This window comes from Pleurodeles waltl, chromosome 11, assembly GCF_031143425.1.
Source record: "Pleurodeles waltl isolate 20211129_DDA chromosome 11, aPleWal1.hap1.20221129, whole genome shotgun sequence".
NCBI lineage: Eukaryota > Metazoa > Chordata > Amphibia > Caudata > Salamandridae > Pleurodeles > Pleurodeles waltl.
The window spans coordinates 51196116-51219964 of record NC_090450.1 but is presented as its reverse complement, the minus strand read 5'-3'; positions in this window follow the sequence as shown (position 1 = coordinate 51219964).

Below are 23849 nucleotides of genomic sequence, written 5' to 3'. Positions count from 1 at the left end.
TCATTTTTGTTACTCTTTTTTTTAGTGGCAAATTATTACCTTTTGGCTCCCTTCACAGTTCCCAATTTAGGTTTTGCATCCGAGTTATTGTTCTTTAGGAATGTGGATGCAATTGTCTGTTGTAGTTCTGTATGGAGACATCATTCAATCATATTAGACTCTCTCTCAGTGTGTTCATGACAATGTTATCATTCAAACAGTAGTCTTTCAGGACCCGTTTTGTTTTTTGTTTTTTTGGAATAGATAGGGCACAGGTTGTTCTCATCGTTTTTGTGGATTTTTGCATCTCAACATGCCCAATTAATTTTTCAGGAGGATGCTTTCCACATAAATAGTTATTCAACTTTTATTGTTTTCTGTTTGATTACAACTGAGTCCATTGCTGGGATGATGATATTATTGAACAAACAACACTATTTTATGTTTTTTTAATGACAAAGAATACAATGCAATGAACCAAAATTCAAAAAGGAAATTAAAGCGCATATAAGGGGAGAAAACTATCTGTAATTTTGTCAACAAAGTAGGAATGGATGGCATCAGACAATGTCATCTTGATGATGATTTTTGGAGACCTCAGCAGGAATTGTTGTGCCCCCCCTGTTCGCCACTACGTTGAATGTTATTTCCCATTTGTGCTAATTCAAGCATGCACGATGAGAAGTAATTTTGAATTATAGTTTTAATATTCAGAAAAGGGGCAAAACAAATACAGCCAAGAAGTGTCTAGCCTGGGACCCAAACCTTTAAGGTGAAACTGAGTGGAGAGAGGCAGAGACTAAGGAATCACTTCTCCGGGGGGTGGGGGCCTTGGAATATGGGGGTTCTGGAAATTACCCATTTTGCCCAAGCCTTAACATATCTCTAGCATTATTATACATATAGACACAAAGCAGATTATCCACTGTAGCGTGCCTGGGGCAAAAAAGGTATTGGTTTGGAAGAAAGGCAATTTCGGAGAGAATCTAGGAGAGAGTTTCTGCATTGTAATTCATTGAATGTTCCATGAAATGCAAATCCAACGTTTCTTGCCAACAATCTGTAACATGTGGCATAGAAGAGGAATTCCAGATTTTGGTGATGCATAGCCTTTAAGTCAACAAGGAGAAAAATAATAATAATTCGTTATGACAGTGTTTACTGAGGCCATGTAAATATTTCTTAAATTAAAGTCTGCTTCTCTAATGGCAATCTTTCATTTTGACCAATTCATTAAATGGAGATAGTCAGCCTGACAACAACAGGCTGATGAATCTTCATTTTAGGGAAAAGTTAAAATGACAAAATGGCAATTCCATGAAGATATAATAAATGGCCCATATTTATACTTTTTTAGCGCCGCATTTGCGTCGTTTTTTGACGCAAATGTGGCGCAAACTTCCAAAATACAATTGTATTTTGGAAGTTTGCACCGCTTTTGCGTCAAAAAGCGGCGAAAAGGCAGCGCAAAAAAAGTATAAATATGGGCCAATGTTTTTGTGGAAAAACAAATGTAGCAGTTTGTGAAACTGTTAAGAGGAGGAAAAGGGGTTGGTATAAAGAACGTAGCGTAGAGTGGGAGTAGGAAAAAAAGGAGGAATATAGCACAAGTAGGAATATGGGGTTTGTAAAAATAAAGGGCCAAATAAACTTAAGGTCATACAGCAGGACTGATTCCAACATTCTCTGTTAAAACTGTGAAATTAATGGCTCCAAATATGATGCATAGGGGTGGGTGCGGAAGGGCTTCCCCACTGGTACCTCAGAGTTTGGAAACTCGTAGGAGATGAGTATATGGTGGTGGATACCACAGCCTTAGGGTTAGTGTACAGCTAGGGCGATCTATTGATAAAATTAGGCCCTCAAGACATCCTTGACATGGCTGACCAAATGTTGAGAAGCTCTCTCAGCATCCTTCCTTTCAACCCTTTATTCTGATAGTAACCGGGTGGAACTTCTCGCTGGCTCACACTAGTCCTTGAACGAGATGGTGGATAACAGGTTCTGGAGTTTCTTGAAGCCACAAGTGTCACTTTGATCACTTCCTTGGTACCTGTTTGGGATAACACACCTAATCTTGATTCTGAATGTGTGTTTGGGGTCAGTTTGCAGTGTACAGACTAGAAATGATATCCATAAAGTAATCTAGAAAATGAATATGGTATGGTTAGGGCTGTAGTTTTAGTTCACCAAAATCATATGGGTTGCATGAATGACATCATGTGCATTTTGCAAGCAGCTGATCACAAACAATGTGACCTCTGATACGAATAATGAATCGTCTTACCTGTTGTTAAGTAACTTTATTGAATCAAGAGGACAGTGATAAATAAAACGCACAAATAACCACTTCAACCTGTTAATTCATCAGTAGCCAAGATTGGTAAAACACAATGATTTCAGAATGCAACAAAGATGTAGAAAGTTGTTGCTTTCATTCTCTAAATTACAAACATGCTGGGGCTCAGCAGAAAGATGGTAAGCCATGATAAAGAACAGGATCCGGATATGTTTTTTTCCATGAGTAGGTGTGACTAACTCCTGCAATTTTAAGAGTAAGTCACACCTACATATGAAGTATGTAACACTGCATTTTTTGGGTGGGGGAATGTTATACTATGGGGGAAAAAAATGTAGTGCTTTCGGGCACTTAACAGCGACTTACAGGAATGTTCTCCAGGACTTAAGGTGAGTATGGGGTGAGGGAAAAGGCCACACCAACAGGTCACATCGCGGGGGGTCTGGGGCATAAGGGTGCAGAGGTGTGTTATGGAATCGGGTGTCCCAGTCACTTCAGTGGGGAACAGTCCGGACAGGCTCCAAGCTGGGACTGGGGGGCCAGTCCAGGAGAACCAACAGGGGGGCTCAACCCCTGAGGTCCTCTGGCACATAGGATACCATTGGTCCACTTCTCCTCCGGATGTCTGGCTCAGGTGCAGCGGTGTCTTTCGGCATCAGATCCAGTGTCACTTGGAGTTGGAGGGGGCCTGTGGAAAGAGGGTGCAGGCGGGGACTGGAAATCCAGTATGGCTGAACCAACAAGTGGGCTCAGGTCTCACAATGCTCTGGGACGTGGGGACACCTTTGGTCCTCTTCTTCTCGGGTTGGAGTGACCGGGTGTAGAGGTGTTTTGAGGGTTTTTGTCACTTAAGTCACTCATGGTAGAGGCGTCCTGGACAAAGGCTGCAGGTGGTGATTGGGAGTCTATTCTTGGCAAACCCAAGGGTGGGCTTAGCCTTGGAGGGTCTCAGGACCCAGTATGCTCCTTCACCTCCCTCAGACTCAGACTGTGGGGTGCAGGTGCAGAGGCACTATCTTTGTCTCGGTTTCTGCTGAAGAGGGGCAAACAGGACAGCTGGGCCATTCACAATATGGCTCTCACTGCCCCTGAAGTCCCTCAATGTGCAGGTCAGTTTTCCTTAGCATTGGTGCCCGGTTTGAACACAACAAGCCTTGGCTGCTGCAGGAAGTCCGGTACCCCAAGTATTGCTCTTGCTTCTTTTGGTGCTTGCAGCTGCAGGGGAGTAGCTCCTCTACTCCAAGGGAGTTAGTTTCTTTGACATTTGGTGAAGCACTGGCAGCCCTCTGAGTTTCTTGAAGTCTGCACAGTGGTAGGACAAATTGGTTGCTTAAAAAGGAGGGACAGAAGCTGCAAGAGAGAAACGCAAGGCTACAATGGGCATACAGGCCAGGCCAAAGCCAGTAGACCAGCCAGACAAACCATCCCTAATAATCAGATGGACAAATGCCTATTGTGGATGGCAACCACAACAAATATACCAGTCCCAGGTGAACTATGGATGGGCAGTAGGTTAGAAAAGCTGGAGGAAAGAAAGAAGCATGAGGACCAAGGAGGTACACCACAATACAGTACTGGAACTCCAAAGGGCACATGAGGTCCCCACATAGTACCATAGTAGATAATTATTTGGATATCCCAGTGTGCATACCGGAATTTGAAAGGCAAACCTGAAAAGAAGGAGGCTTGGACCAATACAGGAAGACTTCTAGTCAGCCAGGCGAATTATTTCAGCTATTTCATGTCGCGTAGGCTCTCATTATTCTAATGAGACTACTGGCTTTTGAGTGGCAGAATCCCCTGCGGTGTGGGAGAGTGAGTCTTACCTGCTACAGGTGACACCTATCACCCTAATCTGGGTTTTGCTCCGGGTAACTAGCAGTGCCTCATCGGTACCCAAGGGCAGGGATGATTGGGCAGCTGAGAGCATGACATAATTGATTTCTCAGGGAAACCGTGGTCACTCAGGTCTCATCCGTTTCTCTCAGTCACATTAGTCTCACATACACAATGACAAGCAGAGGCAGTATATGTTTCAATAAGGTTTTAATGAAGCACCTTAGATAGCAAAGCATGTACTGCAATAACCAGGACGATACAGCATGACAAGATTAGAATTGTGACAAGGAGAGTAAAGCATAGAAATAACGCTACCATATTGTTACTAGAATCAATAGACTGATTCCTACCTAGGCTATAACAGGGCACAGCATGTTAAGCTCTAATTCTGCCCTTCAGGTTCCCCTGGGAAAACATCATCCCCCATACCTGAGCAAAGGCCTGAAGTTGCATAAGCAGCTGCAGTGAAGCATTCAGCAATCAGCATACAGTCGTGGTCCTCTGGCTATTTCAGCTATTTAAACTAAAACTAATGTGTAAGGGACAGGGAAGTGTATAATAAAACAGCTGATGGTCTGAGAAAATGTCCCTACGTAAGGATTATGTTTTTCTATGAATGTCAGAGACAAAACTTGTACCACGTTCACCGGCAACCTATCTTACTGCAGCCTTGAAAGAAGCACAGAGTGAACAAGAATGTCTTGTTTAGGAACATAGTGCTGGCCAAGGCAAAAGCAGATAGATAGAGAGAAATAAAACAAGACTGCAAAAGTGGCTTTTGTTAGAATAATACATGAAGCTGAATAAAATATATCTAGGTTGAAATGCACAGCAGCAGGCCTAGTATGCTAAAATAACACGCATGGAGCTATAACTAAAATGGCTACACAACACCCTCCCCTTGTTGGTTGAAGGTGGTTCAAAGCCTAAATATACCTAAAAGCTACTAAAACTCAAGCTAAAATATATATGTAAAACAATGTCAATAATGACAAGTTAAAAGGACACATGAGCAAACATAAAAGGACAATTTAAAATGTTAACATGTGGCTTAAAAAGGGCGGAATTTCAGGAGTCAGAGTAATTTTGAAAGTTGCCAATTGGATCCGGGACAATGGACGACAGGAAATCTTCCACTTCGGCAGGTGTTAAAGTTGGAAAGGCATCGCCGAGAAGGACCAAGGAGCAGTCATGTTCCATATAGTGAGCCTCAGCCAAGGCAGCAGCGTTCTGTGGTGTGCCCAGCAATGAGTTGAGAGCCACATCCTCCAGGAAGGGCAACTCATAAGCAGCTTCCCCTAGCAAACGCACCCTCAACGCGCATGTCTGGTAATGAACCCTCAGCGAGAACATCAACAGATCAGAGTCCAATGAAAGCAAGCGCTGCGTATAAAGGCAAACTTTCAGTGCATGTTCGAACGTGCACCAGAGGCACCAAAACACGGGTTGCACACAATGCAAAACCGGTCCAATTCCTCCTTGAGTGTTGCTCCAAAGTACTGCATCATGCTTTCACGACACAGCTGCACTTTCATTCCTCCTTTTTGCGGTGGGACAGCCATTGCACATGAAAAGTAGCAACAGCAAAATGGCAACTATTATAGCCAAAGTTAATGGAAATCCCCTGAAAATACTGGAGAATATTGAGTAAATGGCTGATGGTATCAAACCGAATATGGAGAAGGTGTGAACGAAACCTGAACCAAGAGCCTTAAAGAAATTTGCGATTCCAGTAGTACTGGACGCATTAAATATTCGTCCCACAAGTTCACCAAAGTGTCTCAGAAAGTTGGTACTTAAAAGGGACTTTTTCTCTGCTGCGACTTTGCCACCTGAAGTGCGTAGGTCTCACGCGGAGATGTGAGGGCCACATGTTTTTGGAACAGTAAAGCCTTGAGTCTGCTAAACTTGTCAAAATATACATGAGAAGTAGCAATATGGGGCCAAATGTCAGCTACCTCTTTTAATCTAATGGGAGGAAAAAGTACGTTCCCGCAGCATGTAACAATCTTAGAGACTGAAACAACATAAAATATTCCGGCTCGCATCCCACAACAGTCTTCGCCATTGAGGAAAACATAGCTGCCATTTGAAAGCACCTGGAACATATGTCTAATCAAGGGGACTGGAACTCCCTTCAGATAACAAGCCAAGTTTGCTGCAGACGCGTTACACACCCCGTACAAGGACAGCTGTTTACAAACCATCGAATGGCTGACAGAAGTCTTGCATTCACTCCAACAAAGAAAGACCTCTTTCATGCCACTAAGACATTTGTACGAGAAGGGTAGATCCCACAACTCATGGATGTATCTATCTCCCAGCCTTTCATATCTGCCTACTGTAATGTGTTTCAAACAGGACGTGAATTGAAGCGTGGAAATAGGCAGATTAATGACCCCATGTATTAACCACTCAGCAGATGGTATTTCAGCCACAGTAAAGGGCAACTTTTCAAATTTTTCGATACTTAGCATGTCGTAAGTCGCTTCTTTCTCAGCCATTAGTTGTTGTTGTTGCGTTAAATTAAATGTAGAACATATGTCCTTTGCGCTAATGTGTTGCCAGGGAATACGACCTGCCTTCAGTGTTTAAAGTGTCCCACCCAACTGCATTATGGACCTTAGTTGACTCTGTCCATGATGTAAGGAAGACATATCTGTTTGTATAATGTCTACAGCAGAAGAGACAATGTTATTTAAAGTGTATATCCGGTCGGACAGGGTATTAATCCTGTTATCTACAACAGCTAATGCCTTCTGTATATTTTCTTGGTCTATCTGCCTCAACCGGGCAGCAGCTTCCTGTTGGGAAAGATTCCAGATCTCATTATATACTTCATATAAGAAGAGTTTTCTGTGTTGTTTTCTGGGGCCTAACAGAAAGTCCTGTAAGTCGGTATTATTAGACAGGAGACTGAGGTGTTCTCTAACCGTATCTAGTGAAGAACTCTTCAACCATTGCTGGCATAGTTTCCCTACACAGTATGTTGGTACTATAGTGTAAGCCTGACTTTCAGGTGTGCAATGTTGTTATGGCCTACATTTCCTAAGCATCAGCAACTCCTGTTCTCCCCATCCAATCTAAAACAGAGACAAGGAACATACAAATTACATTAGTCTTTTTGTCATCTAAATTAGCTTAGGCTGTTATTAGGCTCTCCACATTGGATAAGGTGAAAGGCGCTTACACAGCGAGAAAAGTGAAGTGCAGTGTAAAGCTTTGGCCCATATTTATACTTTTTGACGCAAAACTTCGCAAACGCAGTTTTGCATCAAAAAGTATAGCGCTGGCTTGTGTCATTCCAGAGTGCCAGCCGGGCACCAAATTTATGGAATCCCGCAAGCCAGAGCTCAGGTTAGGCTAGCATCAGAAAAAATGATGTTAGCTGGGTGGGGTGGCAGTAGGGGGGAAGGGGTTTTTCCCTCAAAAAATGATGCAAGGCTGGTTAGAGGCAAATAAAATGCTGTTAACCAGTCCAGCATAATTTCCTGACGCAAAACCATCTATACCACATAAAAGACAGGAGTAAAGCCCACCACCCCAATGGCCAGCACAGGGGACCGGTGTCCCCTGGGTATGGCCATTACACCCAGTTCAATGTAGGGGGCCCATTTCAGGGCCCCCAATGGCACTTAAAATGTATTTTTAAAAATAGTTACCTATACTTAACCTACTTACCTGGGATGGGGTCCCTAATCCTCTGGTGTTCATCTGGTGTGGATGGGGGTATTTGTGGGTTTGGGGTGGGCACCTATTGGCCCAGTCCATGGTGTTGGACCATGGTAATGGGTCCACAGGTCCCCTAAAGCCTGGTCTGACCAAGGTGTTAAATAATGGAGCTAAGCAGGCTTAGCACCAATGTTTAGGCCCTCCTCTCACCAGTGCACCTTTATTGCATGGGAGGATGAAGGCGTTAGGGGCTTTGAGTCCTTTTTGGGACGGGAACTCCTATCTTGGATCTCATTGATGCAATGTGGTTTCATGCATCCAAAAAATGACGTTACCTCCAATATTCTGAGGCTAGACGGGTCTAATGTCAAAATATAAATATGGAGTTAAGTTTGCGCTGAATTTGCGTAAAAAAATTATGCCAATTCAGCGCAAACAGGGCATAAATATGTCCCTTTGTTTTTCACAAATTGTTCACTTATTCAGGATGGACCAGGAAAAATATGATTTTTTCCAATACTGTGCAAGGTGTGGGCATGTCCTAATGCAGAACCAGTGAATCTCTCCCTGACGAAAAAAACTCAAAAGATGCTTGGATTATTCATTCTCGTTGCACTAGCATTGTAGGGGTCAGGCAAATGAACCAGCAAAAACATGCCTGCAACATTGTCAGTCGATTTAATGGCTAAGCATATTTTTTCTTGTAATAATCACAAAAAAAAGAACCTGAAAGCTGATGCATCCTTGATGGTGGACACAACTGGGTCACACCCTTTTTATGCCACAGTATCAAATTGCAGGTGTCCAGTGGGAAAACTGGGGAAAAGACCAACCATCACCCTCCAGGAGGGTCTTTGGGGGCCGAAATACTGTATTAGTGGAGGCAAGTCTCTATACATGGGTGGACCACTCCACCCTTTTCTTACTTCAACAGTGCCTCTTTACATACTCTTACTTGCTTTTGTGATTTGTCCCAAAAAATCTAAATTGTGATATTCAGGGTCTATTCATAAACTGCTAATAGAAATACGAAGCGCTTAGCCCTTTTTGCACTGTTTCAAATTGGGAGTTGGCCCTTTCAGGGCGACTCATAAGGACATGTATGTGTATCTAAAAGAGTACTCCTATTGTGATTCTATGCTCATAAAATGCTTTTGTAAAATGTCCCTCAGAGAGTTATACTGCAATATTTGCTTTAAATTAAATCTATTGACAAAAGCCATTATATGAGGTTCTATTATGTATACTGAGAACATGATGAATGTGAGGAAAATTGTGTGTTCACTGCATTAACTTCCTGTGTGATTTCTAAAAAACTTTGTAAATACTGAACTCAGAAAATGGGATTTAGAATTGAATATAAATCTGTGAATCAGAATTAGGGTATTCCAACAATAAATCCATTTTGCACTCCTGAATGTAATTTACAAATACATTTTTGTTTTTCTAATCAAGTTTTTCAAAACAGGGAGAATGGCTTTGCATGTATCAAAACCTTCTCCAACAACACCAAGGAACTTTTCAACAATGTTAAGGAATTCTTCAACCCGGCTGCCAGTACAAACATCACACCCTCACAGTAGCTGTGCAACAACCTCACCCAAAACTTCCATGATATGATTGCAAGCATGTACAGAAACTTTAAACCCCAACCTACACCTATGGACTTCCTCGACAGATACCCCACCCCCGAAACCAACACAAACCACACACTGACCACCTAGAACATCCTCTCTATCCAGGACATCACCTCCACCATGAAATCCATCCACTGGGGAGCTCCCACAGACCCATCCCCAAACCACATCTTCAACTTTGGAAACCAAAGGTTCCGCCAGGAATTCACCACCCTGCTTAACACCTCTATCAACACCACTACATTTCCCGACACCTGGAAACAAGCTGAAGTGAGACCACTACTCAAAAACCCCTCCATCGACCCCAGCGAACCCAAAAGCTACCAGCCAATCTCCCTGCTCCCACTCCCAGCAAAGGTTTTGGAAAAAAACATCAACAAGCAACTCGTGACATACCTGGAGCAGAACCAGCTACTCGCCTCTCAATCCAGCTTCCGCAGCAATCACAGCACCATAACTGCCCTGATCACAGCTACCAACGACATCCCAACCCTCCTCGACTGAGGAGAAACAGCAGCTGCTATCCTCCCCACCACTCTCTGCAGCCTTCAACACCGTGTCCCAACATATGCCGATTGAAAGACTTTACCACACTGGCATCCAAGGGGAGGCGCTCAGATGGATCACCTCCTTCCTCACAGGCAGAAATTAGAGGATCTACCTCCCACCTTTCACCTCTGAACCCAAGGAGATCGATCACCTGCGGTGTCTCCCAGAGCTCATCCCTCAGCCCCACACGCTTCAACACATATATGACCCCGCTGGCCAACATCAGCAGATCCCAACCCTCCTCGACCAAGGAGAAACAGCAGCTGTGATCCCTCCTCCCCACTCTCAGCAGCTTTCAACACCGTATCCCAACACATGCTAGTCTAAATACTTTACCACATCGGCATCCAAGGGGAGGCGCTCAGATGGATCACCTCTTTCCTCACTGGAAGAACTGAGTGGATCTACCTCCCTCCTTTCACCTCTGTACCCAAGCAGATCGATCACCTGCGGTGTCCCCCAGAGCTCATCCCTCAGCACCACGCTCCTAAACACATATATGACCCCGCTGGCTTACATCATCAGATCCCACGGTCTCAACCTAATTTCATACACAGACAACACCTAACTCATCCTGTCACTGGCCAACGATCCCTCCACCACCAGAACTAACTTCCACAGATGCATGACTAGCGTCACTGACTGGATGAAGAACAACTGCCTGCAGCTGAACATAGACAAGATGGAAGTACTGATCTTTGACAACAGCAGCAACAGCAGCAACACACTGTGGCGATCAGACCTAGGACCCGCACCCACTCCCTAAGAACAACCAGAAACCTTGGAATCATCATTGCCATTAATCTCACCATGAAATCACAGATCAACGTCGTCTCCTCCAGCTTTTCCCTCACTTTACACAAGATCTTCTAGTGGCTACCCTTACACATGAAGCTTCCTGTGACACAGGCCCTCATCACCAGTCCACTGGACTATGGAAACACCCTCTACTTAGGAATCACCGCACACCTCTTAGAGAGACTTCATACAGAATGCCGCAGCTAGACTCATCCTTAGCCTTCCCCGATGAACCCACATCACACCCCACCTCAGGCAACTCCACTGGATCCCTGTGAGAGATGCCAATTCAAGCTGCTGAGCCTCTCACACAAGGCTCTACGCAACCAAGAACCTGTGTACATTAACCACAGCCTCAACTTCCATCAACCATTGAGAAGACTATGCTGTGACCCCCTTTTCACCTGCCCATACTGCCAGCATCTAAAAATGCAGAAGTGGAGGATGCTCCTTAACTCACATTGCAGCAAAAACCTGGTAAAGCCTCCCCACACACCTCTGGGCCATCACCTCACTTGTAGAATTCTGAATGCCCCCCAAGACCTGGTTGTTCAAATATGCTGCCAGAACCTGCAAGTGACTGGATACCGTACTGGGTGATTAGCTGCACTTTTTAAATCCTGATTGACTGATTGAGTGAACTGAATGATCAGATATGAAGTTTTAAAGGCAAAAAAGACACTTGAGTACCACAAATACGTTAATAGTAATATTGTTAATTATAGTGCTTAGATTAGTATTGTTATTTGCATGGATGTGATAATACTTTTCAGTAGCTCTAAGGAAAATAATACAGTAAAATATAGCAGAGATATTCATATTTAAAAAGAACTTATAAGAGCAGTATTTCAAGGTTCTACTTCAAGATGAAACTAAACTATTCAGAGATAAGTGTTTATTGTACTTTTCTAATGAAACTGAAAGTATTTTGAAGCGCCTTTTTTCTATATTTCTTTGGAATTTTCCTCATTTCATTGGTACAAATGACATAATAAGAAAGAGGAGAAACCAGTTCGACAGAACCTGTTGTAGCAGAGTTCATTATGAGTCGTATTTACTTGCAGCAGATAAAACAGTGATTATTCTGACTACTGTATGAAGAGGACCGTATTGGATATAATAATTGTGAACAGTCCAGTTAACTTCTACTGTGTCCCATAATCTTTCACATTTTTGATGCTGAAGTAAGAGGTAAGTGTTGAATGACAATATTAAATCAAAAATATTGTGTGGCATGAATATTGTGTCAGAAATATACGTATATAATAGTTATTACACCATTTTAGGTATTAATAATATTAATGTGATTGTGTTTATTTTTTAAGTACAGTTTGTAATTTTTAGTTGCAGATCGAGGGCATGCACCCCTATCTGTGATGCCTCCAAGATGACAAATTAAACAAAACAAACAAGCACACCAAACACAACAGTGTCAAGCATTGCAAAAGACAAAAAAGTGAGGTTTCTTAAATGTTATACCCCAGTAGAGAAATACTCAGGCCCCTTGGTTATTGCAGGGATCAGGTAACTGCGCTATGTACGATCTCTGAAAGAAGAAATGCATTCTACTGTCAAATTTAACCCCATGTAACGTAGTCCAAGGAGGGAGGGTAGAAACACACTTAGGGCCTGATTTATGAGAAATTTGTGCTGCCTTTGCATCATGTTTTGATGCAAAGCGGCGCAAACTTACAAAATATAAAGTCCTGCAAAATTACAAAATATAGTATATTTTGTAAGTTTGAGACACTTGCTTAAAAAAATTACGCATAGGTGGCGTTAACTTTTCATAAATCAGGCCCTCAGTGCCTCATGTGCGGTCACTCCCAGATGATCTATCCCTTCATGCAATCAAGTAATCAGTAAGTGGGAATTTGCAGTTTAAATTGCTGCTATTTGTGCCTCAGCAACTGTAAAACCATGATAATGCATCTTTATTTTTAATAAATTAACAAATATTTAGGAGAGAAAAGTCGGGCAACTAACTGTGGAAAAATGCATGAAGGCAGTGGGGTCACATGTCTTAAGACCACCAGCGTCGCGGTGGCGATCAGACCGCTGTCAATGTGGAGGTCCGACCGCCACATTATGGCTGCAGTGGCAGAGCAGCGGTCAGACCGCCAGCACTGCCACTTTTCAGCACTAAATGGTGTGGCGGTACTAATCCACCAGGTCGGCGCTGGAAGTAGCGCAGCACAGAGGGTTACAACTCCCCTCTTCGCCAGCAGTGGCATAGTGGTATTACCACCATGAAATGGCTGGCGGAGACGGATTGCTGGGGGCCCCCCCTGGCCAACCCCATTGCCTGCCTTGCAGACAGTGAACTTTGCGACGGGTGCTTGTGCACCCTACGCACTACAGCATTGCCACTGGCTCTATTACGAGCCAGCGACAATGCTGTAGACCGTTTCCCGCAGGGGCAGCAGGAAACTCGTAATGGGGCTGACAGGGAGGTGGCTGCACTGGCGGCAACCTACCAATCAGGACTTCGGCGGATGGGCTTTTCTGTCCGCAGAAGTCCTAATCGGGTCCAATTAGTCTTTGTGGGATTAATTTTACTCTTGCCACTCCAAAGTAAACAACAATAAAGGGAAAACATGGAAAAATATATTTATAATAAATATAAACTAACATACAAAAAAATGAGAAATGAATTACTTATTAAAGTGAAAAAATCGCAAAATAAAATTCTCTCAGAAAATAGTTTATAACTAAATATAGGAGCAAAAGGAATGAGGCTCACCTTTACGTGCTACAGCAGACATGAACAGTCAATGATGATGGGGTAAAACAGGGAAAAGCTCGGTAGGAGTAGAAGTGGCAGGCAGTTCTTTGGAACGGCAGGCCCAGACTTATTTGGTTTATTTATTTTTTTATATTTTCTCTCTTTCGATGTAAGATAGTATTTTTATCTATGTGATTACATGAGGATGATGTAGGCTTGCTGGATGATGTGGGAAAAATCCTCTTTGGTAAGTGGCAAAATGGCAGGCTATATACTGCATTTTTGTATGATTAACATTTGTGGTCTCAGTAATAAGAGAGAAAGGGTTGCATTTGGATGAAGGGTCATGAGACCAGATTTTGTGTGCATTCAGGAGACCCACATCCCTTGGAACAAGCTGCGTTTTTTTAAAGGACTTTGGTAGAAATCTAGAAAAAAAGCGCTTCAAAATACTTCCTGTTTCATTAGAAAAGTACAATAAACTTTTATAAAGTTTAGCTTCATCTTGAAGCAGAACCTTGAAATACTGCTCCTATAAGTTCTTCAAGAGAATTAGCAAGAAATAGCTATTTTAAAATCGAAGATCAACCAATATCGTAGTAGGGAGGTGGCTGTTAAATTTCATCAGTATCGATCGGAATGTTATGAATATGTTGAGACCACCGGGAGATTGTTAGCAAAACAAAACAGGTAGAAGGAAGTGGGAAATGGCAACGTTGCTATTACTGATCAGGAGGGGCTGATCATTGAATCCTTGCCTGATATTGTTAGGATTTCAAGGGAATTTTATCAAGCTTTGCATACGGAAGAACTTGAAACCCTAACAGATGGATATAAGGATTTTCTAAGGGTGAGGACACGGTTAGATTAAGGGCCCCTTTACAAGTGTGGAGGTCCAAGGACCGCCACAACCCCAGTGACGGTTCAAACACTGCACTTCAGACACCATGCGCACTCCCAGGGTGCTGGTCAGCCTATCAAGAGACCACTTGGCTCCTTTAATCTTGAAATAGAGCATTCCTGCTGCACTGCTACGAGAGAGCACTCGTCTCCCTCGAGGGAGCCGAGTGTTCTCTCGTAGCACTGCAGCAGGAATGCTCTATTTCAGAATTTTCACCGGTCAGCTATGTCAGGCCAGCAGAACCCTTGTAATAGGGTGGGGGGATGCCACCACCATGGTGGTGGCTTCCTCACCACGAGTTTGGCAGTCCTGCGTTGGGAACGCCAACTCATAATGAACCCCTTAATTTCAGCGGTAAAGAATCCCCTGATTGAGGCAGTGAGGCAGCAGGATAGAATTGGCTCAATTTATGAATTGCTGGTACAAGGTCAGCAAGATGATTTGGAAATGCAAAGCTCTAAGTGGGAGACTAAGGGCCAGATGCAGCAAACACTTTGCGACTCGCAAACGGCGAAAATCGCCGTTTGCGAGTCGCAAATGCGTGTTTGCTATGTAGAAATGCATTTTGCGAGTCGGAACCGACTTGCAAAATGCATTTCCGAGTCGCAAATAGGAAGGGGTGTTCCCTTCCTATTTGCGAGCCAGGCAGTGGTCCAAGGGACCACTACCTGCCCTGAAAAAATCCGAAACAAAAGGTTAAGGAAAACGGGCTACACTTGGGAAAAAAAAAACTGCTTTATTTAAAAGCAGTCACGGACATGCCTGTGAGTGCCCTGAGTCGCTATGGGGTCGCAAATTGCGACCCACCTCATTAATATTAATGAGGTGGGTCTTTGCGACCCCATAGCGACTCGCAGAAGGTGTCTGAGACACCTTTCAGCATAGCAAATTGCGACTTGCAATTTGCGAGTCGCACGGACTCGCAAATTGCAAGTCACAATTTGCTTCTTTCCTACATCTGGCCCATAGTTTGGTTCAGAGGGGCTCCATCTCCAGGAATCATTGGATTTGGGTAACAGGGTATTATTAGTGGCAGGGTGAGAAGCCAACATTATAAGACAATTTTCAATCTCTATCACACTCCTGCCAGGGTAGCTAAGTGTGGTGGCATGTTTGGTTGCAACAGTAATAGGTGCAATAAGTGTGGCTCAGAGCAGGCTGAAATTATTCACATGTTATTTTTATATCCCAAACTAGAATTACTGAAACAAGACATTGGGAGGTTTTTGGGCTAGATAATTGGTGGGCAGGTTCAGATCTCCCTGGTAATGATGATTCTAGGTGTGATTGATAGATCGAAAGACAATGAGACTTTGAGGAGAGAAGCATCCATATTATTTATTGCTAAGGTGTTTGGCCGCTTTGCATCCCATAAATATTCCAATTACACATTTAATTAAAATTAAAAAAAATAAACGAAAAACTTTAAAATTGGAATAAACAAATAATAAACAAAGAATATTTAGAAAATAATAAATGTAAAATTACTAACCATAAAAACACAAACACATTTTTTTTAAAAAGGACAACATTAAAGTAATAGATATTTAAAAACTTTGATATTATTTTCTCAAAAAGATAACCTTACCATTATTATTCAAAACTTAGATATAATGGTGTTATGACTATATTGTTAAGCACCATCACTATCCTGCCATCTATATTAAGGACCCCCACCTATAATTTGGTAACATGCCCAATGCCAGGCAGTTAGACATAGTACCATAGCTGTTTATATAGCATTCTGGGATGTGTTGCAAGTCTAGGTTATGTTCTGGGTGGTGTGATCTGTGTATTGGTAATGCTGATGCTTTATTAGTTGTTCCCGTACCTTATTTTTTAACTAGTGCGATCGATGATTTGGAGACTCTTTTGTGTATGTATGTTGTCATTAATGTCTGTATAGAGCTGTTTTATCTAATATGTTGGACATGCTTGAGTGTCATCACAATGTACATCAATAAATGGAAACACCATTGCTGTCATTGGGCCGCATTACAAATTAGGAGCCAAATTTGAACTACAAGGATTTGCCCCGAACCTAGTAGATTTTACCTGAATATATTTAGGCTGTGGAAAGCAATTGAAATCTTTTGGTGGAATGGCCTGAGAAAAGGAGTTATTATTAGGGGCATCAGACCCATAAATACTGATCCCCCGTAATTCCTTTTTTCTCACTTTTCAACCTGTAATCCCTATTTACTCCATTCCCTCTCCTTCCCACAAGTTAATGGTGCACATGTTATTGGTATCTCGGAGGGGGAGGAGGGGAGTAGAATACATTAATGGAGAGATATTCAGGGTCCTTGTCATAGGGCCCTATGTGTTATGTTTCTGCTTTGTATCTGTGTGGTAGCTTGTTGTCTAATAGTAATGGAAATAGTGTAGAAGTGGCCAATCTTCTATATCTATGCTGTTTTGAGTACTTTAACCATGCAGAATACAAGAGACAGAACAATGTACAAGTGTGCTGTTTGCTAATGGAATCTCGGAGCTTGAAGTTTTGAGCCTTTTGCTTTGAGTGTCAAAGTTCTGAGACAACCATTGCGACCCGAAAGATACAGGACAGAGGGAGTCGGAGCACTAGGTTTTAACTGAAGGAACTCCTTTAGTGTTTGAAGCTGAGAGCAAAGATGACTAGGGCGCCCAGACCACCTCTGCAGCCTCCAGTTAGCCTAGGGAGGAAGCCTGACCACCCTGACCGCACACACTCAACCCTTAGTGCATATGGTTGCTTTTGCTGCCGTTAGGGATCCAGGCTGAGGCGCAGGTCACAGGTGAAGTTGGAGGACTGGCGCAATGAAGCATTCACACAGGGGTAGGGAGAGGTTAGGGCCCCTGTGGCGGTTTGCGGGTGGCTGTCAGTGTCTGGTGGGCTTAGTGCAGCTTGCTGCCCATATGTGTTATGAAAAGTTTAATCTCAGACCTCAATGAGGGAGGAAGGAACGTCATGAAGCCCTTTGCTTGGGGGGATTTAAATGAATAGTGGCAATGTAACACAAGCACAATACCAAAAAGTGGCATGGTTCCATACTGAGAATTTTCATTTCACAGTTAACTTGCCGTGGACTGGCAGAGGCTGATCGGAGCTGAAGGGAAATGGGGTTGGGATGATTGACACTGTGAGTAACTAAGATTTACCAAACAGGTATCTGATCTTAATAACATCTAACTAAGTTGACGCCTGGATGCAAGAAAAAAAATGTGGCGAGTGCCATGGTGGCATATGAGTAAAAGGTCATTGAAGCTCATTTCAGCAAAGGCCAAAGGCCTACTTTAACATCTCTATAGTTTATCATCAACTGATGAAAACATCTGAGAATAATCCTTATAATCGGAACATAACAGCAGTACCATGAAACACTTTAAATTAGACCAGTTCCAATGTTAGAACAAGATTATGAACTGATCATCCTTTGTTTATTCACAAGAGTAGAAGTTTAAGTGAACATACCTGTTGTTGGACTTTTTTCCTTTTGAAGGGTCATCTCCAATCTTTTTTGCCTCCTGCCTCCTATTTTTCTGACCTGTTTTTGTTGGCTTGAAAACTCTGAGCACTTTACCACTGCTAACCAGTGTTAAAGTGCATATGCTCTCTGTGCAAATTGGATTGTTGATTGGTTTATCCATGATTGGCATATTTATTTTACTAATAAGTGCCTAGTAAAGTGCACTAGAGGTGCCCAGGGCCTGTAAATCAAATGCTACAAGTGGGCCGGCAGCACTGGTTGTGCCACCCACATTAGTAGCCCTGCACACAGGGCTCAGGCCTGCTACTGCAGTGTCTGTGTGTTCAGTTTTTAACTGCCAATTCGACTTGGCAAGTGTAACCACTTGCCAGGCATATACCTTCCCTTTTCTTACATGTAAGACACCCCTAAAGTAGGCCCTAGGTAGCCCCAAGGGCAGGGTGCAGTGTATGTTTAAGGTAGGACACATACTAATGTGTTTAAAATACTGCCAAATTTGGTTTTCACTGTTGCAAGGCCTATCTCTCTCATAGGTTAACATGGGGGCTGCCTTTAAAAATGATTAAAGAGTAGATTCCCTTTGGGAACAGATAGATATGTGGAGTTTGGGGTCTCTGAGCCCACAATTTGAAAATACTTTTTTTTAGTAAAGTTGGTTTTAAGATTGTGTGTTTGAAAATACCACTTTTTGAAAGTGGGCATTTTCTTGCTTAAACCATTCTGTGACTCTGCCTGTTTGTGGATTCCCAGTCTGGGTCAGTGTGACAGTTGGGCTGTTTGCACCTCACTCTACAGAGTGACACACAGGAAGCTGGGGTGTAGACTGCATATCGGGATGAGCCATCTATGCTAGCAGGATGGGGAGGAGTGGTTACTTACACCTGAAACTGCTGTGCCTGCCCTCACACAATGCAGTCTCCAACCCCCTGGTGTGTGTCTGGGGCCTAGCCTGGGGAAGCCAGGATTTCACAAACAAGAGAGACTTTCATTTGAAGTAAGCCTACTTCAAAGGCCAAAATGGGTATAAGAAGGACACCCAAAACCACAGACTTTAGGTCACTTCTGGACATCAAGAGGAACCTCTGTCTGGAAAAGAGCTGAGGAGAAGTGCTGCTCTGCCTGTGACTGTGCTTTGTGGAGCTATCCTGCAGTTGCTGCTTCTGTCTGTGCAAGGGGACAAAGACTGGACTTTGTTCTGAATTCCTCCTTGTGAAGAAATCTCCAAGGGCTTGTCCTGAGCTAGCCTCCTGTTGTTTGAATTCTCAGGGCCATCAAAGACTTCTGCCAGCACCTGGACTCTCTGCTGAGACTCCTGCCCTGCCAAGTGGTGCCCTATCCAGTTCCTGGGGCCTTGAAAGGCGAAGCTGTCAGACCAAGATTGAAAATCCATACACAGACTGCCATGCTGGGAAAATATCGACGCACCTTCCGAGATGCGGCTGAAAAATGACGCGGCATCAACTTCACGGCAGAAATCGACGCTCCACCAGCACCACAGCTGGAAGATCGATGTATGCAGCTGGAGAAACTTCGGGCAACACCCGGTGACGGAGGCTGATAACGTCGCAATCCACATAGCACAGTTTTGCTGATACCGTGCAAAAGGATTTTCGACGCAAACCTTGCTCGGCGTGGAAAAACGATGCAAAGCCTGTCCAGACCCGAGTGCTTGCCCGGACTGATGCATCGCTCTCCTGCAGAGAGAAAAAACAACGCACGTCGTCCCGACTGGAGGAGAAGAAATGACGCACGGTCTTGCTTGCAGGTGAGAAATCGATGCATCACTAACCTTTTCCAATGCACACTTGCCTGCGCATGTCATTTTGACTCTACCCAGGTTCTTTTCAATGCTAACAATGTTTTTACTTGTCAACAGCAGTACAGTGCGTGCTCTACGGGCAACGTAAATGCAAAAAACAGTCCTTATCCAAGGGCATATTTCATGCATTGTGTTTCTATGCAGTATGTTAACCTTTTGCATTGCAGAGCTTTTACCTTGAAAAGTCATTAATGCTGTTTGTAATACATTGTTCATTTGCAAGGCTTGTTTACAGGATTACAGGGTGTGGTCCTTATTCTAAGACATTCTAGAAGCCTTTCCTGCAGCATGGTTGGGTGTGGCTCGTGGGCAGGGCTTGGCTGTATATAAGGGAGCCAGCCCAGCTCCACGTGCTCACTATTCAGAGATCCCGGTGCAGAGCAGCAGCATTTTCCTGAGTTCCTGTCACGGAGGCCTATCAAGTCATTTCCAGGCCTGCCCTCATTTATTTGGTGATCTTCAAGCAGGGCGGTAAGGTGGAGGTCGGGTTAGGCCCGACTCCGTTTCCAGTGACATTCGAGTTTTGGGCCTAAACATAAAATCGAGTGTGCGATTGTTTTCCTGGCATTTGGCTCTTGGCATTCAGGTCGGCAGTGTGCGCGATCCTTTCATGGCAATTGCATCATGATGTTTGAATCAGCAACAGTGTGCGCGATTCATTCCTGCCATTTGGCTCTTGGCATTCAGGTCAGCAGAGTACGCGATCATTTCATGGCAATTGCATAGTGATGTTCGAATCAGCAACTGTGTGCGCGATTCATTCCTGGCATTTAATTTTTGCTATTCGGATCGGCAGTATGCGTGATCATTTCATGGCCTTTAATTCTTGATGTTCGAATCGGCAACAGTGTGCGCAATTGATTTCTGGCATTTAACTCTTGAAGTATAGATCGGCAGTGTGCGCGATCATTTTCATGGCATTTGGTTCTTGATGTGCGAATCAGCAACAGTGTGCGTGATTCATTCCAGGCATTTAACTCTTGAATTACAGATCGGCAGTGCGTGCGATCATTTCATTGCATTTGAATCTAGATGTGCGAATCAGCAACAGTGTGCGCGATTCATTCCTGGCGTTTTAACTTTTGAAATACAGATCGGCAGAGTGCGCGATCATGTCTAGACATAGAAATCTTGATGTGCAGTTTGATTAAGGTGCATAATAATTCCTGAACATTTGAGTCTTGGAACTCTTAATCAGAGTGTGACGCAGCAGTGTTATTCATGATACTAGTACAGTTCATTCATGCAGAGAAAACCAGGTGCTCTTTGATTTTTGTTGTAATGCAGTGATTATTCTAAGAACTATTTGGAGAGCGTTCATTGTTCAAAATATGATATGTTAATTCTGGAATGTTTGTATGAAACTTTGCATACCCTTTCTTAAATTCCAGGTACCTAGATTCCTGAGGCCTAGTTATAGTGAAGCTTTAGGCCATTCATGGTTTCAGTATAAGTGTTATTTGAAACAAAGCTTATTGAAAGTCATTGTGATTAATCTTGCAATTGTGTTGTTTAACTCTTGCTTCCACAGGTCTCCTTCCCCGCTGTTCCCAACCCAAAACCCATTCCTCCACTTGGTCATTCTTTAACTCTGTGTTGTAATAACTGGTAGAGTTTAGAGCTGCCAAGAGGTGGACATGTTGGGAACATGCGCAAGCCCCGAGGATCTGGTCTCCTTGACATTACTGTTTTCTCAAGGATGTAGGACTCTTGTGCTTTTAAAATTAATAACTTGACTTGTGTATGTTGGATTTTTGACGTTTTGGTCTTGTTTTGTTTAGATAAATATTTCCTATTTTTATAAACCTGTGTTGTGTCATTTTGTAGTGTTTTCACTGAGTTACTGTGTGTGTTGGTAAAAATACTTTACACCTAGACTCTTAAGGTAAGCCTGCCTGCTTGTGCCAAGCTACCAAGGGAGGGAGGGGGGGTTGACTGAGGGTGATTCTCCTTTACCCTGACTAGAGTGAGGGTCCTTGCTTGGACAGGGGATAACCTGACCCCATTTCTAACAGCTGTAAAGTGAAACTGGGAAATTCTGTCTTCAAATTTGATCATATTTGAAAACATCTGAAGATCTGATTATGTCTGTGGTTTGGTCCGGTTAAAGAATCTTCCATTTGTTCAAGTTATCTTACAGTTGAGGTGTCTGTAATGATCTGAGTAAATAACTGACAGAGGGCAAAAAGATAAAGTATTAAGACTGTAACTGGATGTTTCTTCTATGCTATAGACCTGCTAGAGATCCACAGAGGTTAGGGAGAAATTTCAGAAACTAGTCAACATATTGAAGAAGTCATGTTAAGAATTGAAAGAAGATATATAGCCCAAAATAACCATGTGCACCAATCTCTGTCCTCACGGATAGTAGCTTGGGGATCAAATACATTTGTAATCACTCTAAAATTAAGATTTTTAACACCATCCCAATACTAGCGAAAATTGTCAAAAGTGATTTGTCTTTGGTGTCTCTCCCCCATGACCAAGGACATATACTAAGTTGGTCTAATACAATTATACATCCAGCTGAGGATAGTGGTAGAACAAGTGCTAAAGTCAATTGATTGGCTAAGGCAGCCCAGTGAAAAAGACTTTGAAAGTTCTACTCATAACTGATATTTGCCTTCCACTGAATGAACAGCAAGAAAATGTTTTGGAAAACTGGTTCTTCTAGTAGAGGAAATCAAAACCAATCTTACCACCGGTCCAATACCTCTCCTTGGCGATTTCAATGCAAAATTTCACTTCTGAATCCCAGGGCTAGTTCTAAAAAGACTAGAAAATGTCCTGACCGTTCAGGAGCAACTACTGAGAGTCTGTAAAGCAAATTTAATGGGCAAAAAAATTGTATTAGCCCTAAAAATCACTAATATGACCATAATAAATGTTAGAACAAATACTGAACTGCCTGCCAGAAGTACAGTGACAAGGGTAGATTGTCCTCCCCCATCAACTTTGCAATATTTTCTTTTGAGGATTTCTCAGTGTTAAATAATTCGCAACTTTGGGAACTATTCAGCAGTGATCATACACATCTCCTGCTGACTCAGTATTATATTGTGAGGTCGAGAAAAACATGGCATAATAGCCAAAACATCAGAGTGAAGAACGAAAGAACAATAGTAAGGTCATAAAAATTGAAAGAACAGTTTTAGGCTGATCATTGCTCTCCTGGAAGTATATGTCACAGACATCTTATGAACAAAATGGAGGAGTAGGTAAAACTGCAAAAAAAATTAAGATCGTGGGCAGACAACAGTTTAAATAAAGGAAACCTATTATAGGAAAAGGCCTGCTTTCTGAAGGAGAAAGCTGAAGCAAATCTTAACAAAATCATTTGAGAAACTTTCAAATTAGATCGAAGACAAAGAGATTCCTTAATAAAACAACAAGGGAAAGAATCTAGGAAGGAGATTTGAATAGCTAATTGATTTTAATAAATATTGTATGAAATTGTGTATTGGTTGAAAGGGGTAGAAGTCCCAGTATTTATGCAGCACACAACCAATAGTAAAGTAAAAATACAGCACAAGAAAAATCCAAAAATAATTTGGCAAAATTAAGTATATTTGAATGATAAAAAATATACCAGAATGACAAAAATCCAAACAGTATAACCAGAATTTTTTAATTTCAAAGTTTTTAGTGAAAATAGTGGCATGAAGCAGAAAGAGCCACTTACGCTTATGTGGCCATGCTGGACCGGGAGAAAGTCACAAGTGCAGACTGACCACAATGGTGCACGGGTCAGATACAGGGACCAGGTTAGTCAAGCTAAAGAATTACTTTTTCAAATCTGGCTTCTGTTCAGGTTAGAGGAAGTTGCAAAGAGGATGCTTTCGGTATCTGCAACAGGTCGGGCATTGCAGCAGGTTTTGCTGTAGAATGAAGACATGGTGGTCATTGGAGCTTTGCATTGGTCGAGTTTCATGGAAGGTCACTTTCAGCATGAAGAACAGGTGTCACCGAAGCTTCGCCTTAGCGGTTGTCACCGGCGGAACAGTTTTGGCGCAAACAGGCCCGTTCACAGTCCCGAAGAGCCCAAGCTTCACGATTTTCACCTTTGAACCTTCATTGGGAGCTCTCACTGATGCTAGCCATTTGTCCAGAACCCGGTGGGGCACCCCTTAGAGATCATAACTCACTACAGCAGAGGTCGGC